Source organism: Microcebus murinus, chromosome 32 (genome assembly GCF_040939455.1).
Source record: "Microcebus murinus isolate Inina chromosome 32, M.murinus_Inina_mat1.0, whole genome shotgun sequence".
NCBI lineage: Eukaryota > Metazoa > Chordata > Mammalia > Primates > Cheirogaleidae > Microcebus > Microcebus murinus.
This window is the reverse complement of record NC_134135.1, coordinates 757,393-764,958: the sequence shown is the minus strand read 5'-3', so window position 1 is coordinate 764,958 and position 7,566 is coordinate 757,393. Positions and strand designations below refer to the sequence as shown.

General features: G+C 47.6%; 1 pseudogene; it reads right to left on the bottom strand.

Moving 5' to 3' along the window:
- Window positions 1-3,777: 3,777 nt before the first annotated feature.
- On the bottom strand, window positions 3,778-6,858 carry LOC105868191 (myosin-3 pseudogene; annotated as a pseudogene).
- Window positions 6,859-7,566: the final 708 nt, after the last annotated feature.

The window sequence follows — 7,566 nt, the reverse complement described above, 5'->3', positions numbered from 1 at the left end:
TTTGCTGGGCAGTGATGTGACCTTAGGTGTCGGCACAGCCAACCATGTCCCCACCATTTGTGGTGACGTGAGGAGAGCCCACTGAGGGTGTTACAAGCAGGATTGGGAAGAGCAGCTGAGAGACCCATCGGTGCATGTGTGTTCTCAGCTCCCTCCAGCTCATCTGTGTCCACCACTGCTAAAAGTTAGACACGGAGCCGAGCAAAGGATGGGATCTGGGAGTTTGCAGAGATTCCATTAACGGACAGGACTGGGCATTGGGCTGTGGGTGTGAGTGATGGAGAGCTCTTCTCATGTTACACCGAGCCTGTGACCACACCTGGGTGAGCCCCCACTCACGCAGAGTGGGGATTTCTGAGGTATGGACAGTGGAAATGATTCCTCATATGACATTAGGAATGGATCCCACATCACCACATTCGAGAAAACCTCAGCTTTTAAGCTGCTGGACCCAATCTTATCTCTTTCAAATTCACTCAGTGATGGTCAGGCTTCCTGAGTAATTTCCTGTGATGAATCCAGATATTGTCAATCTTCTAGTTCATCCTGGGCCAGGCAAATCAATCTTTGAAGCAGAAAAATCTATAGAAAATTACTGTGTGCTCATTGTTATAAAAGTTTCTGCTTGGTACACTAGGGTAAAGTGTTACAACAGAAAATATGGAATATTTCATGAAATATGAACACAAATTGGTTATTTTAATTAGTAAATATTTTATTTTAAATAATAAATGTTATCACTGTTTTCTTTTCGATTTTATGTTTATATTTATGTTCTTTTAACTGTGTCCTGTATGTTTAGATCAATTTCTAATTTTTTTCCCATAAAATCCACTTAGTGTGCTGTGAAGTTCAAGAACTGAGTAAATACTTGCATGTGATGATGGATTGTGTGGTTTTCTAAATGAAAACATCACTTACTATGAACATTAAAATATGTGAATATATCGGTAGATAAATGGACAAATGCCTGTCTAACGTTCATAATTAAGCAGACAAATTTTCACCACCAAAACATAATTATGGGATCCATTTCCTGGGAAGCGAACTGCAACCTCCCTGCAGAGCCACGTGGACACCAGGTGGCCCGAGGGTTGTGAGGAGGGAAACACTGGCTCCCTCTCGTGTATTTCCCACACTTAAGAGACATGTGTGGCAAGAGTCGTGGGAGGTCAAGTCACAGGAAGATCCAGACTCCGGAGCATAGGCTGATGGTCAGTGTGGAAGGACCTTGGGGGTGCTGGACTTTGGGGAGTGAAACAGCACTGGGTTTGAAACAGTCCAGCTGGGGATACAGGAAAGGAGCCCTGACCACCTAGGAGTGTCTGCTCCACCCTGATAACAACATTGGTTCTGAACTTTTAGTTTCTCCCATAGGGAACATAGAAAACTTTCTCTGCCTTCTGTTCAGTGGCTCATTAGGACCTTCTTACTAATTGCCAACAGTTACCACTGTCCGCAGAGGTGGCTGAGGGTGCATTTGCACTGGGGATAAGATCAGCTCCTCACTGGAGATGCCCCAGTCTCCCAAATGACAATGTCACTGATGCTACAGACGACATGATAATGAGATCCCTGTAGGGGGTCAGGTACAGGAGCCCTGTCCCTATAACTACAGATGTGGGTGCTCCAGGCTATTCCTGGGTGACATTTCACTGCACAGAGCTCTGGAGCCCAGACCAGCCCGGTGAGTGTCTCCACATGTTCACCTCAGGGCAGAGTGGAGGGGACTCCAACAGGAGAGGAGCTCAGAGCTGAGCTTGAGCAGAAGCGTGTTCAGGACAGGTGCTGACCCTGCGTCACCCTGAGCGAGCGTCCACGTCCTGACTTGGCAGGTGGACTGTGGTAAAGTGCTGGGGAGTGTTTCAGGGTTGCACTAGAGTAGTGAGGTTTGCTGCAAATCCTTATTCCTTGAAGCCTGGGGCAATAAGAAAAGAAGGAGGGAGCCTCTTAAAATCTGAGCCAAGCTCTGGCTTACTAGAGCCAAGAGCTCTCACCCACGCCAGACCAGCAAACTAGCATTGGCTGTGGATGCAGATTAACAAATTGACGTGCAGAGCGGGGTCATAACTTTAAAATCTGAAAACATAAAATAACACCCAGGATCAAGCACATGGGTCGGGTGGGAGAGAGAGAGAGAGAGAGAGAGAGAGAGAGAGAGAGAGAGAGAGAGAGAGAGAGAGAGAGAGAGAGAGAGAGAGAAGAGAGAGAGAGAGGGAGGGAGAGAGAGAGAGAGAGAGAGAGAGAGAGAAGAGAGAGAAGCAGAGAGAAGGAACACAGAAAATCAGAGGCTATAACACACGTTTTTTCTTCTCAAATCCCTCTATCGTATGATGCAATCATCCTAGGGGTTCTCCAAACATTTCAGATTCCTGAGTGTCATTCTGTGTGTTCTATATTGTGTGTGTGTGTGCCCTGCATATGTTTAATCTTTCTAAATAAATGTTTAAAAGCCCTCTGTCTTTCCAGAACATGGAGCAACAAGGGGAGTAAAAACAAATAAAGAGAAGAGCGTCAGTTAATTTCTGAGTCTATCAAAATTGTGTGACTGTTGAAAGTCAACTGACGAATTCGTCTTCCACTTTGTCCCCTGCGTGGTTGTTCCGGACGCCCATGACTGAGGTGAGTGACACAGAGGAGACAGAAATCGTAACTGCAGGGGAGCTTCTGCTTACACTAAGGAACTTTGTCCTTTGTGACCACATGTGATCAGAAAACTCACATTGTGTGCTCACACCATTTTTATGCCCTGTAATTATATTAATAATTACTTTATTTTTTAATGAGAAAACAGAGGCGCAGAGCAGTGAATAGATCCCCCAGGTTGGACCGAGCTAATAAGTAGGAGATTTGACATGAGTTGGGAGCTGTCTGGCTCCAGATGCTGGACATTTACAAACTTTTCTCGTGCCTCTAACCTCAGGTCCTTTTACAGAGTGAGGAAATGAGGTTCTGGGAGCTCAAGGGTGACTTCCAATCTCAGTCGCAGAGTGGGTCAGTCAGAGCGAGACCCGGGTCTGGGGAATCCTGAGCTGGTAGCTGCAGCTCTTCACTTGGCCCTTCCTGTGCCTGCCACACGGGAGTTTCAGAAGGGACCGAATTTCCTGAAAAGCAAGGACTATTTGTAATGCTGGCCTTTTGTCTAGAGTTCACATCTCGCTTCTGTACCTGGCAATGTCTCTGGATCCTGCAGTAATCATTAAGATTAATGTGTCTGGAAGACTTTACTCCTCTAGTGAGAATATGTCGACCTTTGTGCTGTAGCTCACAGAATCTTCTAGGTCACTCACAAGGGCTCAGATGAAATCCTGCTTTAGTGTGACACTCACATGTGCTATGGGTGGTTTTGAGCTCAGGTTTCTGGCCTGAGAACCTTATTTATAGACCCTAAACCAAGTAAATGAGCAGCCAACATGTCTGATTAAAAAAAATAATTTTAAAAACCATTGTGCAGTGGATCTAATTATCATGATACTTATATTTTTGTGTGGCCTAAGGTTGACTGAAGGCCACCTGTGAATAGCTTCCATGATCTGACTTCTCAGCATTACAATTTAGTTTCTTGGACTTATTAAGTACTAGCACACTGTGGACAATAAGCATCTGTTCTCTACTGAACAGAACAACTGAAGATATTCTAGGATCACCTAGGAATTCAGAGGCCTGTTGACTTATCAAGGTGCCTTGTATCTTATCACTCTGACAAATAATATTAAGAGGTTTCAAAAGTTAACAACTGATTCCCTTTTTAAAATTAAGTTGATAATTTTATAATTCTTATATGATTTTTTTTTCCAGTTTGCTCTTGATTTTGCTCAAAGAATTGACTTTGTCTTCTTCAGCTTGGAGGTCATCCAGGGCCTGCTGGTGGGCCTCTTGGAGGGCCTTCTTCTCTGTGGTTAACTTGGCAATGGTTTCATCTAACCCAGCGAGTTCCTCAGTCAGGTTTTTAACCTTGTTCTCTGTGGCATGCTTCTCCTTCTCCACCTTGGCCAGTGTCAGCTCAAGGTCATCAATGTCTTTCTTGAGTTCTGAACATTCATCCTCCAGTTTCCTCTTCTTGGCCGTCAGCTCAGCATTGATCTCTTCCTCGTCCTCAGCTCGCTCAGTCACCTCCTTGATCTTGGCCTCGAGCTGGAATTTGGCTTTGATCAGCTGGTCGCATCTTTCCTCGGCGTCCAACAAGTTTTCACTTTCAGCTTGTACTTGGAGCTGCAGGTCATTCTTCTCTTGTACCAGAGTCACCAACTTTTCCTCCAGCTCCTTCCTTTTTGCCTCTGACTTGGTGAGTTCGTCTTTGGTTTTCTGGAACTCCTCCTTCATGGTGGCCATCTCCTTCTCTGTCTCCGCACTCTTGAGGAGGGGCTTGATCTTGAAGAAGAGTTTCATCCAGGGCCAGTGCTTGACGTTCATGAATGAGCGGATGTTGTACTGGATGCAGAAGATGGCCTCCCTCCTCTGCACCATCTTCTGGAACTCCACGCGCATGAGAAAGCCCCTGCACACGGCTTGCGTGCGGGCGATCAGTCTGGCCAGGTGGTCGTCCCCCATATCTTCCAGGGTTCCCGGCAAGCCAGCCTTGAAGAACACCTTGGTGTGTCCAAATTTGTACTGCGTGTGGTCAATGTCGATGGATGCCAGGAGCTTTTCGCAGGCCTTCTTGCTGTCGATGAATTGCCCCTCAGGGATTGCACTGGCGTTCAGCACTCGGTATCTTTGTTTGAAGTCCCCGTAGAGGATCCTGTTGGGGAAGCCCTTCCGGCAGATGCGGATGCCCTCCAGGACACCGTTGCAGCGCAGCTGGTGCAGGACCAGGCTGTGTTCCATGGCCCCTGGGGTTTTGGTTTCGTTGGGAATTATCCAACGCACAAAATGAGGGTGAGTCGTTCTCAAATTTTCCCTGAAAAGGGCAGAGACAGTTTGGAAGGAAGAACCCTTTTTCTTGGCAACTTTCTTCTTCCCGCTATCAGCGTCTGCCGTGGCAAAGGTGGCATAGAGGTGTGCCAGGAGCCTGTTGGAGGACTTCTGGTACAGCCCAACGACAGTCTCGTTAGGGGGTCCTTGTTCTTCTCCAGCCAGCCCGAGACACTGTAGTCCACGGTGCCTGCTTAGTGGACCAGGGAGAAGTGGGCCTCAGCCCTGCCTTTGACCACCTTGGGCTTCTGGAAGTTGCTGGACTTGCCCAGGTGCTGGTCATACAGCTTGTTCTTGAAGGAGGTGTCCGTTGCCTTGGGGAACATGCACTCCTCTTCCAGGATGGAGAAGATGCCCATCGGCTTCTCGATGAGCTCGATGCAGGCCGCCAGGTCCATCCCGAAGTCGATGAACGTCCACTCGATGCCTTCCTTCTTGTACTCCTCCTGCTCCAGCACGAACATGTGGTGGTTGAAAAACTGTTGCAGTTTCTCGTTGGTGAAGTTGATGCACAGCTGCTCCAGGCTGTTATACTCAAAGATTTCAAAGCCTGCAATGTCCAAGACGCCGATGAAGTGCTGTCTTGGTAGCTTCGTGTCCAGCTGCTGGTTAATGCGCGCCACCATCCAGAGGAACAGCTTTTCGTACACCGACTTGGACAGGGAATTCACAGCGTGGTGAACCTGATCCACGGTTTGGCCTTTGGTGACGTACTCGTTCCCGACTTTCACTCTGGGGAAGCACAAGGCTTTCAGGAGGTCCGAAGAGTTGAGGCCCATCAGATAGGCTGTTTTGTCAGCCACTTTGGTGCCGTCTGGCTCTGGCTGCTCCTCCCGCTGCTTCTGCTTGAACTTCATGTTCCTGTAGTGCATCACGGCTCCCGTCAGCTTGTAGAGCCCAGATTTCTCCTCTGGGCTGAAGCCCAGGATGTCAATGGCACTATCTGTAGCCAGCAGCTCCTCAGCATCGTCTATGCTGGCCACCAGGATTTCACCCTGGCTGATGAACGGGTAGTCGTAAGGGTTGGTCGTAATAAGCAGCAACTCTATGAGCTCAGGCTTCTTGTTTGAAAGAATCTGGTAGAAGATGTGATAGCTTCTCTCAGCCTTCAGCTGGAAGGTGACTCTTGACTTTTCCAGCAGATACGTTTCAATATCTGCAGAGGCCAGCTTCCCAGTCGTTCCAAAGTGGATTCGGATGAACTTGCCAAAGCGGGAGGAATTGTCGTTCCTCACGGTCTTGGCGTCCCCGAAGACCTCCAGCAACGGGTTGGCACTGATGATCTGGTCTTCCAGAGTCCCCTTCATTTTGGAGTCCTTCTTCTTGGTGAGGTCTCCAGTAGCTGCAATTGTTGCAAAGTACTGGATGACCCGTTTGGTGTTCACAGTCTTTCCTGCCCCGGATTCTCCGGTGATCAGAATAGACTGGTTTTCACGATAGGTCAGCATGAACTGATAGGCGTTGTCGGAGATGGAAGAAGATGTGGGGCGGGGCCTCCTGGTGCTTCTTGCCCCAGTAGCCATTCACCACCTCGGGGTTGTACACCGGCAGCCACTTGTAGGGGTTGACGGTGACACAGAAGAGGCCAGAGTAGGTGTAGATCATCCAGGACGTGTAGCGGTCCTTGAGGTTGTACAGCACGGCCGGCTCGTTGAGGTGCGTCAGCATGGCCATGTCCTCGATCCTGTCAAACTTGGGGGGGTTCATGGCGTACACGTCCTCGGGTTTGACCACCAGGGTCCTGTTGTCCTCGGTTTCCACGGTGACCCTCCTGTCCTGAGAACTCTTGATTTTCCCCTTGGCATATTCTTCCTTTGAGTCTACCACAAAGCAGTAGGTTTTGGCGTCAAAGGGCTGGTTCTGGGCCTCGATCCTCTCCTTCTCCGACTTCCGGAGGAAAGGAGCAGCCATGCCGAACACTTCCATCTCAGTGTCGCCGCTCATGGCGTCAGCTGAGAGTCTTATATGATTTTCATTTTTTTTTCTTAATGAATTTTTTTTTTATTTTGGCATATTATGGGGGTATACATTTTAAGGTTTCAAAAAGTGCCCTTCCCCCTCCCCACAAGTCTGAGTTTCCAGCGTGACCATCTTCCTGATGGTGCACATCTCACTCATTATGTATGTATATACCCGCTCCCCTCCCCCCTCCCACTGGCTCCATACCCAATTACTGTAGTTCCTATGTGTCCACTTAGGTACTGCTCAGTTAATGCCAGTTTGCTGGTGAGTATATGTGGAGTTTGTTTTTCCATTCTTGGGATACTTCACTTAGTAGTATGGGTTCCAGCTCTAACCAGGAAAATATAAGATGTGCTATATCACCGTTGTTTCTTGGAGCTGAATAGTACTCCATGGTATACATATACCACATTTTATTAATCCATTCTTGGATTGATGGGCACTTGGGCTGTTTCCACAGCCTTGCAATTATGAATTGTGCTGCTATAAACATTCGAGTGCAGGTGTCTTTTTTGTAGAGTGTCATTGGGTCTTTTGGTTAGATGCCCAGTAATGGGATTGCTTAATGCATTATTATAACAATCAGGAAGCTCATGAATTCTAAGGATCATATGGGGCATTTTGTTGTTATTTCATTCCATATAATCATTTATAAAGTACCAATGTCTTTATTACTTACTATGTCGCCTC